We start from the raw sequence: 15,946 nt of genomic DNA on the forward strand, positions 1-15,946 counted from the left end.
AGAAGAAGAAGAAGAAGAAGAAGAAGAAGAAGAAGAAGAAGAAGAAGAAGAAGTTGAATCCTAATTAAATGGATAAAGAGAAACTTTAGGCCCAGGTAACTTCACCAAAAAATTCTTCCAAACATTTAAAGAAGAAATAAAACCAATTTTAGCCAAAGTCTTTCAGTGAATAAAAGAAAAAAAAAAAGGAACAATTGTAAACTCAATATTTGAAGCCTTTTTAATCTTGATATGAGGTTAAATGCCCAAGGCCTTATAAAAAAAGAAAGCTTATGGGCCAGTGTCTTACTCATGAACACAGATGCAAAGAACCAAAACAGTGTATTAGAAGCCAAATTCGGAAATTACATAAAAAGAACAACGAGGTTGTGTTTATTCCCAGTGTGCATACTTAGTTCATTCGAAAGTCAACCAGTGTGATTCCCCAAATTAACAGAATAAAGAAAGATAAAACAATACAATCACTTTCATGGATGGAAAAAAAAACTGTCACAAAATTTAACAATATTTTAGCAGTTTAAAAATATTTAGAATTTTTTTAAACTCTTAGCAAACTTCCTTCATCAGATAATGGCAACCATGCAAGAGAGAGAGGGAGATGGAGAAGAGGAGTCCAGGGGAGACAGAAAGAAGGAAGGGAGGAAGCTAGGAAGGAAGAAAAGACAGGAGGAAGAGAGACAGGGAGGGAGGAAGCCACACAGGAGGAAAGGATATAAAAATGATTCATAATGCTAGCTGTGTAGCAGTTTGGAACCTTGAGGCAACAGGGACTCATCCAAGACAACAATCAGTTTTACTGGCCTCCCTTCTCTCTTTGGTTCATATCCCTTCAGAGAACTCGGGGCCATTCTGATGAAAGATTAAGTGACCTATTTACCTTTATACCTACAAATGTCTTGCCTGCACTTTGCACATAGTAGGTTCATCATAAGCGTTATGTTAGAGACAGTAATTCAGAGGACCATAACCCCTAAAGCAGCACTCATAGGTATTATTATTCTTTCCCACCTTGTAGTCACTGGAGTGGAATGTTTTTTGCAAACACTGAGATATTGAGAGTTAAATCTCTAATTAGAACCATAATGTATTGACCTTACTCTCCTTTATACCAGTTAAATTAACTTAGCAATAATTGGCTGACTAAGGCAATAATAGGACAGCTCCCCTTTCCTGGGTTTTCTTCCTCCTTTTGGGGGTGTTGTGTGTGTTTCTTTCTTTTTCTGCTCCTCCTTCTCTTGTTCCTCTTTCTGATTTGGCTGGGATTTTTTTTTTTTTTTTTACTTTTTTCCCATCATTCTCTTTATCTCCCTAGAAATATCAGTTAATTAAAGTTTAGGTGAATACAGGGTTTGCTCCATGATTTCAAAATGTTCATAAGCCTAAGTTCTGTGCCTAGCATGGATAGTAAATTTAAAGAAAACACCAAATTTGAAATTAAAAGAATATAATCCTATCATCCCTATCTCCCATAACTCTGGAAAAAAACACATCTTTTGCTTCTGATTCAAAATATTAATCTTCAAGAGTGCTCCCAGCTTCTCACAATCACAGCTTCCTTGGGAAAAATGCTTATAACTCTGAAAAGCCACTTTATCCTACTTCCAGTGAAAGCAGTTCTTAAGGAGGCTACATAGAAAAATGGGAACAACGGAGTATTTAAGACTTGGTTTTTACATTATTCACATAATTATAAATTATCTCCTATAATCCATATTTATGCATATTATATATAATTACATAAATGTAATTATAATTCATAATTATATTATATAATTTACTGATTATTTTACATAATTATGAATCCTGAGCAACACTGAAGGGCCTAATCCACTTAGACCTTAATTCTGCTAAAAGTGAACATCTACTTACCCAGAGACAGAGGCACCAAACTGAAAACTCCTTGTGGAAATTCCCTTTCCCAGTGAGAAGCCAGTAAGATTTCTGTATCATAGGAAGACATCACCACTTCTAGTTCCTCTCCCAGAGGATAGTCAGACAAGAAGGCTTTTTTCCCAGCTCCCGTTATTGAAATGATATCAGACAGATACTTGGTGTTGTCTAGCCCTCCAGCTGCTCTAAGTCCTGAAATCATCCTCTGGTTGCATAGCACCAGGAAAGAGATTGTAGCCTCCTGACTGTTTAAGGTGACAGCCTGGTGACATTTTTCCTTGCTTTCTTTGAGCTCTGTGCATCTGGGGTTAGGGTCCTTGAGGAGGAGAAAGAGGATATGCAATAGGTAGATGGGCCCAAGTCAACCCTAAGAAGGCAAGTTTGTCATAAATGCTTCCTCAGCCTTCTTTTCATTTCTTCCTTCTTTAGGATTTTTCTACAATTTCCAGTGCCCTTCCTCACAAATGGAAACCCAGTGTGGAGTGTAGGTTTTTCAAGATATAAGTACCTCTTTCCTAATTACAGACTCTTATTTTCTAGGGAAAAAGCATACTAATTAGGCACAGATGGTGGTCCCTGTTACTTTTTCATGGATCTGGCCTCACATCAGGGATGTTAGGTTTGAGGAAAGGTGGGCAGAGGGGAGAAGTTTGGTTTTCCATGTAATAAGCACCACGGGAGTTTTGAAGTCACAAGCCTTTGTCCAGCTCCTTTGTAAGAGATCGCACACTTGCTTTGCAGCAAGTGTTTTCAGAGCTTTCCAAAGGGTTGAGAGGTCTTGAAACATGTCTCTACTGCAGGCTACAGAATCATGTTGTCTAGAAACTTGAAATAATACAAACAACAATTGTAGAATCCCCATGCCACTTGGGAAAGGGATGTGGTAAGAAGAAAGCGAGATACTATTGATGAAGCACTTAGGGAAGTGACAGGGTTAAGGACCTATAAGAGCAACGTAATTGTTCCTATTGTGTAAATTTCATGTTTATTTTCCTATGCTCTTCTTCATCAATGGTAACAAGGCCTTGCTATTTTGCCAATACTAACTCTTCCAAGTTTATCAAGACACTTGACTTCTGTTACACTATCATTTTCCTCATTTCCTATGGCACATTCATTAATTCATTCAACAAACATTTATTGAATACCTGTTACATATCAAGCTAAAGGACTAAGTGGGACATTCAAAGACGGGCAAGCTATGGTTCCCATTCTTAAAGGGCTTACAATCTAGTTGGAGAAACAGATACATGAACAACCAACTCAAACATAAAGCAGAGAGGAAATTAAACACATCGGTGTCATGAAGCATAAAGGTTAGGATTCCGTATAAAGCAGAGCTGCAGAGCTATGGAGAGAGAAGCCAATCCAAACTGGGAGGGAACAGGAAGGGAGTCAGAAAAGGCTTCTGGAGTAGGGGAAGCTTGCACTGCCTTTAGTACCACCTGGTCAGAAAGGGAAAAGAGGAGAGGACATCCCAACAGCCTGAACAGGGTAGACAAAGCCCCAGGGTCAGAAAGGGAAAAGGGGAGAGGACATCCCTACAGCCTGAACAGGGTAGACAAAGCCCCAGGGCCATGAGTCACCAAAAAGTGTTAGTACAACCGCAAGTATTGTTTGTGCCTGGAGCCAGAAAGGCAGGGAGTAAGGGCAGGAGGAGAGGAGGGGCGGGCTGGAGGCGGACCATAAAGGACCTGGCTTGCCTCGTCACACTCCCACCTCTGCCGCCAAACAAAGAGAAGCAGCCAGCCAGATGCTGAGAAGCCATGTGAGGAGCAAGAACACAAGCATGGGCAAGACAGAAACGCCATTATACAAGCCTCCAGCAGGGACACTCAGCAGCCTAGAGAAACCCCGGCACACCAGTCCAGTTCTAAAACTTAGGAACTGGGACTTTTGTTTTTGCTGCAGGACAGGACTGAGAAAGCACACAATGCCCAGTGTTAAAACTCCCTGTTTGGAAGGAAGAACAGTTTGCACATCTGGGAAAGGTTAGGGTCAAACATATAAATGAGGGGAGCGGAGCACATTCCTCTGAGACACTCCGTCTGTGACGTCAATTGCTGCTGGGTTTGGACAGAGGCTGCTCTCTGGTGCCGGAGTCAGGGACCCATTAACTTTGCCCAGCGCCCGAGTGTTTATGTGGAAAATGTGAGGCCAGGAAGTTTCTCTTAATTATGATTCGGAGGTTGTCAAGTGACTATTCTTTAGTAGCTGGTTTCTGTCTTTCCCACCTACCCTCGACTCATTTCCTATTTTCTCATCTATAGCCCAATCCCTCTCTCTCTCATCCCACTCTTATAAAAAATAATTCTATTTACTTCGATGGCTTCTCTGTGTCACTTCCTCCCTCTGAATTCTAGACCCTGCCGCCACTTCCCGCTCCGCTGCTCCATGGCTATGGGCCCAGCTGGGAAATGTACTCTCAGACCACATGACCACTTGTAACATGGTGTTTTGACTATTGACTTTCTTATCTTCTAAACCTCAGGGAACAAGCTGCACTCTGCACAGGCACCATCGGGGTCCATCCCCAAAGTCAGAAGGAGACAGGAAACTGGGCCAGCATCGTCCTTTACTTCCTCGGGTGTCAGTCAAACCTAAAGATTGTTGGTAAAGGCCCATATCTGTATGTAAAAAAGTGCTCAAGGCCTGGAATTCCCCCTTCCCTTCTTACCTTCATAGCATACTCAACACTTCCAGGGCCATTATCATCCACTCAAAATAATAACTTGGAGAACTAGGACCTACTTATAATTACCATTATCCTATTTAAATCTGGGCCACGCCGAGGCACCTCGGTGCTCCATTGCCAACACCAGGGAGAAAAATAACAGCCTCATGTAACAAGCAATTACCCACATACAGATGACTCATGAATTATTAAGAATTACTGACAGCACACTCTAAGTCCAAGACTACTTTTATATCTGCTTCATGACTTTACCCCACCACCCACTGATCAACTTCCTCCCCTATAAGTACTGCCGAGAAGCTTGAGGAGAGAAAAGAACCAAGGATGCAACTGGAAAAAACAAACTCATTTTAATACCAGCCTCAACAGTGCATGATCTGAAAGATAACTAAGCAAGAGAAAAGAAAGAGAAAATGTATACATAGATAGGTACTTGTATATTACCTAATTTTTAAAATTTTACTTAGTACTGATGTAGCACTAATTGTAACATGTATTGTTACATATTCCAATTAACATTAAATGTTGTGTATTAAACGTAATATTACATTTAATAATGTATACACATCCTTAATAAACATATATTAAAATGTATCAAGCTGCTGAGAGAGAGAAAGAGAGTATAATCCTCACTTAGAACAAGATATAGGACATTTGTCTCACCTTGAAGTTTCCTTCATGCCCCTCCTTGTCAATATCTACCTCCTAAAGATAAGCTGACTTCTGTCACCATGGACAAGTTTTATCTGTCCTGCTTATCCCATACACTGGCTTATATAGTATGTATTCTTTTATGTCTGACTTCCCTTTTTCATCATCATGTTTGTGAGATTCCTACTTACACTTAACAAAATGTAGCTTTTTATTTTTCACTGTGCAGTATGAATATGCCATTGTATGAATGTGCCTCAATTTATCCACTCTATGATTCAATCACTTGACTTTGAAAATATTCTTTGCTCTTTAGGACTATCCAGATTACTCTTTCCCTTTGTTCAGGTATGAACTACACAGCAGTCATCTCGGCATGAATGATTTGTAACCTCAGGTATATGTTAAAATTACTCGAATAATTTTTTTGCCTTATTTATGCCTTTTACTATACCATGATGCTTATGAGGATTATGAATACCACTCAGAGAAGATGTATCACCCTAGAATTTCTAAGATTGAAGTATTCCTTTATTTTGATTGAGACCAGAGAATTTAAAATGGAATTGATTTTATGTAGCACAGCACAGATAAAATAAGGATGACCATAATGCTGTTGGTAGACATGTGTTGAAGCCTCCTGTAGGCCAGCCACTGTGCTAAGCACCATACGGACACATTACCCAGCTAGCTCGCTATTAGAATCCCAATCCCTAACATGAGGGCTGGTGCATAATTCGGTGCTCAAAATACACTGAGTCAGTAAGTTTAATTGGGTCCCCACAACAACCTTTTGAAGTAGGTAACATTATCTCTATTTTAAAGAAGAGGGGAAATAGAATTCAGAAACTTTAGAATTTTCCCAGTCATCTACCATAAATTTGGGGAAAACAGGAATCAAATCCAGGTTTTAAATTCCCTACTGATCTATCCTCAGATAAGATAAAGATACGGCTTTTCTAGAGAGATAGGGGAGGAGGATAGTTGTTGATCCCACATGGGAGTATGGGTGACTTAGAGAGTGAAATCTTAAAGAAATTCAGAAACAAGGAAAGAGTGTGATGCTTACTTTCATTGATTATTTACCAGGGTGGAGCATCTGATAATTGGCATCAGAGGCTTGTTAAGTTGGTTTTGTTATCTCTGTAAATAAGGGAAGTGGGCCTTTGGGACATTAAGTACCATAAGTGACTAGAGTCACTCTGCTGTGTACCCCCAGTCCTAAAACCAGGTCTAACTTCAGAGTTCATGCTTTTTTTTTTTTTTTTAACTGCATCCTGCTGAAAAGTGAAGGTGTAGAAATTGATGGAAACTCAGTAGGCTCTGTTGTCCGCCCTATAAGAACATCATGGAAGATAGAAGAAAAATAGAAATTGAGGTAATTTTTAAAAAAATAACAGCTTATGTTTATTGAGCACTCATGATGTAATGAAGAGTCTATGAAGGATTTTTCATGCATGATCTAATCCTCATGGCCAATTCTGAAGAAGGAACTATTTTTATTCGCACGTTATAGATGAGTCACAGAAACTTAGGTCAAGTAGTTTACACAAAATCATACTGTTATTAAAGGGCCAAGCCAAAATCAGAAGAGTTTTTTTTTTAACCTCCCTTTAAACCATGTCAGTAAATACAGATGGACATGGTTAATCTCTAAGAAAGGAATCACACATAGCTCTTTGCATATATACTTGGCCTTTTATTCCCCAGAGCACCTTCAGGCCCAGAATTCCATGGAACACACTTCAGAAAATATCAGGTAAATTCTATTAGAAAATATAAAAATACAGAAGGAAGCAACAGCTTTGTAACAATGGCATGCTACACTCATAACCAATCCCTTACACACAGAGGAGGGCTGATCACCTCAGTAATGTGGATGAGTGAAAAGGGCACTGAGCAATATGAAAGGCACTACAGCCCCCCAAAAGTGGGATACTTAGAAAGGAAATGTAGCCATTTAAAGCAATGAAAACTGAAATCTTCAAAGCCACATTTCTATGATGAGGACTTAGGTAAAACATTCTTTTATTACTGGTTTTAACCTACTTATTTTTAAAAGTCTCTAAGTGTCACTTCCTTTATGAAATTATCATAGAATTCTCCCCTTTAGAAACATTAGAGGTCACCATTCCTCACTGCCACACACTCATGTCTCTTGTTGCTCACATGGCTGGCATGACCCTGAATGCACTGCTCTATCATTCTCTGTGATAGCTAATTTTATGTGTCAACTTGGCCAGGCCACAGTGCCTAGACATTTGGTTAAACATTATTCTACATGTTTCTGTGAAGGTATTTTTTGGATGAGATTAACATTTAAATCAATGGAGGCGCCTGGGTGGCTCAGTGGGTTGAGCCGCTGCCTTCGGCTCGGGTCATGATCTCAGGGTCCTGGGATCGAGTCCCGCATCGGGCTCTCTGCTCAGCAGGGAGCCTGCTTCCCTCTCTCTCTCTCTGCCTGCCTCTCTGTCTACTTGCGATCTCTCTCTGTCAAATCAATAAATAAAATCTTTAAAAAAAAAAACATTTAAATCAATGGACTTTGAGTAAAGCAGATTACTCTCCATAATGTGGGTGGGCCTCATCTAATCAGTTGAAAGCCTTAACAGAACAAAGACTGACTTCCCTAGAGCAAGATGGTATTCTACCAGTAGACTGCCTTTGGACCTGAACTGCAGCTCTTTTCTGGGTCTCCAGTCTTCTTGCCTACCCTGCAAAATTTGGATTGCCAAGCTTTCAAAATCACATCAAACAATTTCTCAAAATCAATCTCTCCCCTTCTGTCAGCTCCCTAATATATAATATATATGTTATTTGTACATGTGCCTGGTATTGCTTTTGTTTCTCTGGAGAACCCTGACTAATATGCCAACTCCTCTTTGTCTTCTTCCCTAGCTAAATGGAGAGCTCCTTAAAGGCAGGGAGCATAACCACGTACCTTTCTTACCTGGGGGTCTAGTTCTATGAGAGGCAAAGAATAAGTACTTTCTAAGTGACCTGACTAAAACTGAAATTATTAATATTAGGAATTATCTAGTTAAGCAGAAGTATAGAAATTACTTTTACAATAATAGATAAAATTTTAGCTGCCTGGATATCTCTGCATCTTTTCATTTCCCTAAAATCATAATAAGCTTTTTTAAGGAATTAAAAAACTCAGCACTTACTGTTTTTAGCTTACAAATGACAAGATAACAAACAAAGAAGCAAAATCTCCAAGTATAAATAAAAGGATGAACTTTCTGACAATCAATGATGACCTGAAGGAAGTATGTTTAGCAACAGATTAAGTAAAAACAAGAACAAGGGACAGAAAATAGAAATATTAAATTACACAATTTTTAATGATTTCAAGGATTGATTCTGTTAATTGCATACAAATGCCAAAAAGTATGCTTATGCAAGTTTACTAAAGGACAGGAGAAGTTACAAGACATTTTGGAAAAAAGCTTAATAATTAGCACATAATAAACATAAACAAATAGTATATATTTGGGGAGTTGTTTAGAGAAAATAACTATTTTGCCATTTCCAGGGAATGTTTAGGTTACACAAATTAAAATATTTAAGATCAAAAGGAAAATTGTGAGACAGTGGTAAAAAGAATAAATAAATGGAATGATAAGATGATGAGAAAATTTTCTCATAAAAATTAATAATTGTCACATAGCAAGAATAAAACATATGCCTCAAGTCATTAAAATGCCCACATAAACAGGAGGGAAAGGAAAGACCAAAAGACCCACCGTATTTACAATAAAACAATAAAAGCAAAGAAAGATAACTTGGTTCAAATATCTGAGGAAATCTCAGCTCTCCATACTCCATATATTTGTAAAACTACATCACTAGTTTGCAGCCAGAACTTTCAAAGTTGATGGGTGGAGCAGTGAAACTGCAATAAGTAGTTTCATGGGGCTGTTTTACAGGGGCAGAGTGTCAGGAAATGGGACTAATACTTTCTGTTTTTCCTCTCTTCCTATGTTTCCTGGCTGACATCTTATCCGTGCCTGGTTTTCTACATCACCATGTAGATGGAACCAGATTGCGAATGTCCTTAAATGCCATAGGAAGGGGTTTAGATTTGAGTCTCTAAGTAGGCACTAGGAGTCCATTCAGAGATTGTGAAGTGGAAGAATACCACGATCAAATAGTCTGTATGGTTGGTGGACTGAAGCAAAGCAAACAGTCGAGTATATTAATGAGACTCAATAAATGTTCACTCTACACTTAGTTCATCTAATATACGCAAAGCTCCATGCTGAGGATTAAATGGGAAGAAAATAAACACAATCACAACCCTCACAGATCTTGTTGTCCAGTGGGAATATTTCTGTAGTCCATGGAAGAGTATTATTAAATCAGATGAAAAAAACCAAGAATCTGAAAATAGTGGACTGAATCGGAGCATCAGTGATTACTTGGTGCAATCTTCTCATATTTACAGAAAATAAAGATGAGGCAAATGAAAGACCACAGTTCTAGCCTGAGTTTGGCAGCCAAATATTCTGATACGAACTATAATGTTAGATTTGAGAATCTGTGTTTCAAAACTTTAAGCATGAACTTTTTTTTCTTCTTGTAATTTACCTTTTTAAAAATTATGTTCAGTTAGCCACTGTATATACATAATTAGTTTGTGATGTAGTGGTCAATGATTCATTAGTTAAGTATGTTAAGTGAAGTAAGTCAAGCAGAGAAAGACAATTACCATAATGTTCCACTCATACGTTGAAAGTAAACAATAGCACAGAGGACCATAGGGGAAGGGAGGGAAATCCAAAGGGGGAGAAATCAGAGACAGAGATGAACCATGAGAGATTACGGACCATGAGAAACAATCTGGGAGTTTCAGAAGGGGGTAACAGGGTGATGGCTATTGAGGAGGGCACGTGCTATGAGAAGCACGTACTTTAAAGAAAGTATCTGTTACAATAATAGTTGCTCAGTTTGTATTTATAATAACAGACTTTCTCATCATTGATGAATAATGTAAGATAGAATAAATAACAGTTTTGAAAAGGTGCACAGTGATGCTTTTTTCTTACCTTAAACATAGATATAGGTATAGAAGTAGATATAGCCATATATAACATTTTATTTGTATGGTATCATGATGATGTAGGAAACCATGCACAGATAAGATTTCAGCCAAGAAGGTTAGAAGAGGGAAAATAAAAAGAGAGAGCATAGGAACACCAATAATACACAGCACATAAATTGGCAACAGCAGATACATCTGAGTGCCAAAAAAAAGTATACTCTGAGGTCTGAAAGTTCCATGTGAATATCTAAATTATGTCTAAACTTAATAATTTAAACCCATTTAAATGACTTAAATGGGTTTAAACAACCAATCATTGAAAATGAGTCCAAGTACATGCTGTATGTTCTAGGTGACCACTTTGTAACTGAGTTTTCCCACACAATTTTAGGTCCACTTTTGTATTTGTGATGGTAATTGCGCTGGGACTAAGTGAAGGCCAAATGACTCCAGAGAGCACTGTTTAAATGAAGGTTTACAGTTGTGCAATCAGAAAACAATGATGACAGAAATGAGATATTGCTTGGAAATCAAGGAAGAAAGTAGCATAGACATCCTATGTTACCTATGTTCCCTATGCTGTGTCTGCTAATACTCCATTCAGGTTGTGAGTGAATGGATGCCATGATGTCCATCGCAAGTCAGTATAAGTAAAAGAGTAAATATATATGAAGAAATGTCATTTAGGCTATAATGCCTAGAAAATTATTATTAAACATTATTATACTATTAAAACAGAAAAGTGGTGATCAACCAAAGCAACACAAGTCTCTAAATGTCCTCTTAATCATCCAGTTTTGATATATTTATTTTTTGGTAATAATTTGTTCAAAGACTTTTTTCCATTAAACAGTGAATGCCTGTGAAGCAAGAATAGTGTCTTATTTTTTTAACAAGTTTATTGAGATATAATTCACATACTACACAATTCACCTAATTAAATACACAATTCAATGGCTTGAGTATAATACATTATTAATTTTTTAAACTATGGTTAAATATATGTAAATAAAATTTACCATTTTATCCATTTTAATTGTACAATTCAGTAGCATTAATTATGCTTACAAGGTTGTGTAACCATCACCAATATGTATTTCTAAAACTTTCATCACCCCAAACAAAAACTCTGTAACCATTAAGCAATAACCTCCCATTTCCCCCTGCTCCCTGCTCCTGATAATCTCTAGCCTACTGTGTCTATGAATTTGCCTAGAATAATGTCTTAATGATCTTTTTTCCTCATTACTTTGAACAGATGCTAAACACATAGTAAATGGTTAATAAATATTTGTTCAACAAATCAATAATAGAATAAAGATAGGTTAACCTGATGTCTCTGCCTAAATAGACTACAATTCTCTAAAATGCTTCCTCCTTCTTCACCAGGATACCTCCTCAATACCATCTTCATTTAAAACCCAGTTTATACACCCATCTTTTCTAGGCAACAATTCCCTTTCCATGCCGTAATGAGAGATCACCCAGAACCATATGATGTAATGCTTCAGTTGCACGGAGGTCTTGATCAACAGCCAAGAATGTTGAGATGAATGCAAAAGGCTTCCACACCATCAAAAGAATTAGTATTTCCAAGGGCATCTCATCACATAGATGATTAAGCAACAAGTCCCTGGACTGTTTATCACCTGCAGAAATGTTGAACGTGTTTGCAGTAAGTCTCTACACCATAAGAGAGAGATTTTCAAGACAGACCCATCCTGAATGCCACTGTTTCCCAACAAATGCCATGGAGGTACCCAACAACCCCTACTTTCTAAAGCAAAAAACAGAGAAAAGCAAGATAGAGAGGGAGCACGTTCAACAGAAAGGAAACACAAGAAGAGACACATTGTTTCTGAAGTAATTTATGGGTGACAAGTAGAGGCAGATGAACACAAAAAGAAGACAGGAGTTGGCATGTTTTTAAACTGTAAAAAAAAAAAAAATGCAACAGCTGCAGCTGGCATTTTGCTGACTATTTTGAAGGTGAGCTCTTCTTCCAGGATTCCAGATTTTAGCATCCAAGTAGAAGCTAAAATTACAGAAACACTTTTGACACACAGATCAGAACTTCTAGCAATTGTACACAGATAGATTGAGAATTTTCTGCATTTTATATAAAGTCACTAAAAGAAGAGGGAAATAGTAATATACAGATCAAAAAATTAAGATGAACAAGATCAGTGGGCTACTGAAAACCTGAACAAGATCAGAGAGAGAAAGAATCTACAGTAGATCAAGTCAGAGGCATGTTTCTGACCTATAACTGAGTAAGAGTTTCACCAGCTTCTTAATGAGGAAGTACAAATTAATACTGAAACAACACGACACACTCCTTTTACATTATATTATATATATAGTTATCTAATATTATATATTATCATATATCATATATATATTACATACATATTTATGCTTAGGTCAACAACTTCGTAAAGTGTACATTGTTATTCCATATCATAGGTTAAATAGAGAAAAATCAACAAAAACAAAAGTTGGTTCTTTGAAAAGATCAATAAAATTGACAAACTTTTAGCTAGATGGACTAAGAAAAAAAAGAAGATTCAAATTACTAAAATCAGAAATAATAATAGGGACAGTAATGCTGATCCTATAGAAATAAAAAGGATTTTTAAGAGTGCCATGAACAGCTGTATACCAGCAAATGGGATAACCCAAATAAAAGGAACAGATTCCTAGAAACATAAAACCTATCAAAATAAATCATGAAGCAATAGAAAATATGAATAGCTCTATAACTAGTAAAGAGATTTAATCAGTAATCAAAAATCTCCCAACAAAGGAAAGCCCTGGACTGATTACTAGTAAATTCTGCGAAACATTTAAAGAACTAATACCAACCCTTCTCAAACTTTTCCTAAGAACTGAAGAGGACAGAACATTTTTTTAACTCATTCTATGATTCCAGAATTACCCTGATACCAAAGCCAGATAAAGACACTATAGTAGGCGTGCCTGGGTAGCTCAGTTGGTTAAGCATCCAACTTGGTTTCAGCTCAGGTCATGATCTCAGGGTCCTGGATTGAGCCGTGTGTCGGGCACCTGGCTCAGTAGGGAATCTGTTTCCCCATCTCTCTCCCTCTACCCCTCCCCCTGCTCGTGCAAGCATTCTCTCTCAATCTCTCTCTCTCTCTCTCTCAAATAAATAAATATATATTTTTTTAAAAAAAGACACTACAGTAAAGGAAAATTACAGACCATAATCCTTATGAACATTAATGCAAAATCCTCAACAAAATGTTACCAAATCAAACTCTTAATGCCCCCACTTTTATTTCTGATTTTATTTCTCCATGACCAAATGGAATTTATTCCTAGAATACAAGAATGGTTCAACATTTAAAAATCAATCAATATAAGATACATTAATTAAATGAAGGAGGAAAACCATACGATCATCTCATTGACCCAGAAAAAAACATTTGACACAATTCAACACTCTATCATAAAAACACTCAAAAGGAGTAGTAATAGAAAAAAACTACCTTAACATAAATAAAACTATGTATGAAAAAACCACTGCAAACATCATACTAAGCAGTGAAAGCCTGAAAGCTTTTCCTCTAAGTTCAAGAACAAGGCAAGGATGCCCACTCTCACTACTTTTATTTAATAAACTACTGAATAATACTAGCCAGAGCAATTAGGCAAGAAAAAGAAATAAAAATACATCCAAATTGGAAAGGAAAAAATAAGATGATCTGTTTTCAGATAATACGATATTATGTGTATAAAGCCCTATAGATTCTACATACACACAAAAAAAATCTATCGGAACTGATAAATGAGGGGCTCTTGGGTGGCTCAGTTGGTTAAGTGTCTACCTTTGTCACAGATCATGATCTCAGGATCATGGGATCAAACCCTGTGTCAGGCTCTCTGCTCAGCAGGGAGTCTTCTTTTCCCTATCCATCTGTACACACACTCTCTCTCATTCTCACTCTCTCTCTCAAATAAGTATCAGGTTGAAAAAAAAAAAAAACCTTGATAAATGAGTTCAGCAAAGTAGCAGGATACAAAGTCAACAAACAGAAATCAGTTGCCTTTCCACACACTAACAAACTACCTGAAGTTCCATTTACGATAGCGTCAAAAAGAATAAAGGGGCGCCTGGGTGGCTCAGTGGGTTAAGGTGTCTGCCTTTGGCTCAGGTCATGATCTCAGGGTCCCGGGATCGAGCCCCACATCGGGCTCTCTGCTTGGCAGGGAGCCTGCTTCCCCCTCTCTCTCTGCCTGCCTGCCTACTTGTGATCTCTATGTCAAATAAATAAATAAAATCTCTTTTTTTAAAAAAAGGGCAAATATTGTGTGATTCCACTTATTTGAGGTATCCAGAGGATTCAGAGTCATAGGGACAGAAAATAAGATGGTGTTCTGAAAGGGTGTGGAGGGGGGGATGGGAAGCTACTGTTTAATGGGTATAGAATTTCAGTTTTATAAGAAATGTTCTCAAGACGGATGGTGGTGATGGCTGCACTTCATTTCGAATGTATTTAATACCACCAAAATGCACACTTAAAGACGGTAAATTTTACATTATGTGTATTTTACCACAATAAAAAGGAAAAAAATGCTGAAGACTTCTAAATTACATATAAAACCAGTTAATTTCTATGGTATAATAAAACCACAACTTTGTAGTAATAATCCTCTCTATTAGACAAAACCATTTATGTAGTATCAGTTTTCTCCAAGTTTAGTCCTAACTTTACAAAGTCTGGACACTACTTAATGGTAAACAGTAATTCAAATGATAAGCGGGGTCCCGTGCACACTTATTACACAATTCTCTATGTGTACTTGAAAGTAAGTGGGCATCCTTTATGCCTTATTTCTCATGTTTGGGTTATCTTTCTTAATATGATTAACAAAAGCAGGCACTGTCTCTGCCCTCGGAGCTACAGCTGGGTGACACAATCATCACATTATCACCCACCTCCATTTCAACTGTTTGAGTGCTATGAAGGAGAAGTATGTGATGGCTGTGAGTAATTACAACGGGATTCGCCTAATCCAGAGACTGGGAAGGCATCCATGAGGAAGGAGACATTGAAGAAAAATATGCATGAAGATCACAAGTTAACCAGTCAGACTCCCTTCTCTTCCCTAGCCACACATCTCCCCACAGCTGTGAACATCATCTATCTGCTATTTCTCCCAAATGAACATACCTAGCTAGTCCTTCCTCTCCACAAAAATCCAGACTTGAGAATCCACGTGGATGGCACATAGGCTTTTCACATTTATGTGCCTAAAGCAGAGCTCTCAGTGCCTAACCTGCCACCACTGCAACCACCCTTCCCCCCAGCATTTCCCACTTTTGTAAATAGCAGCACCATACATTCAACTAACCAAACCAAAAACTTAGGAATTATCCCTGATACTCCTCCTTCTCTCACATGCCTCTCCCCAGAGCAGTTACCAGTTGACAGTGCCAGTTCTGCTCTCCTGATAAACCAAGGCTACCACTTTTCAGTTTCCCACTACCCAAAGTCACTCTTTTTTTTTAATTTTGTTATGTTAGTCACCATACAGTAGTACATCATAGTTTTTTTTTTTTTAAGATTTGTTTTATTTATTTGACAGACAGAGATCACAAGTAGGCAGAGAGGCAGGCAGAGAGAGAGGTGGAGGCAGGC

Source organism: Lontra canadensis, unplaced genomic scaffold (genome assembly GCF_010015895.1).
Source record: "Lontra canadensis isolate GAN:19392208 unplaced genomic scaffold, GSC_riverotter_1.0 scaffold43, whole genome shotgun sequence".
NCBI classification, from domain to species: Eukaryota; Metazoa; Chordata; class Mammalia; order Carnivora; family Mustelidae; genus Lontra; species Lontra canadensis.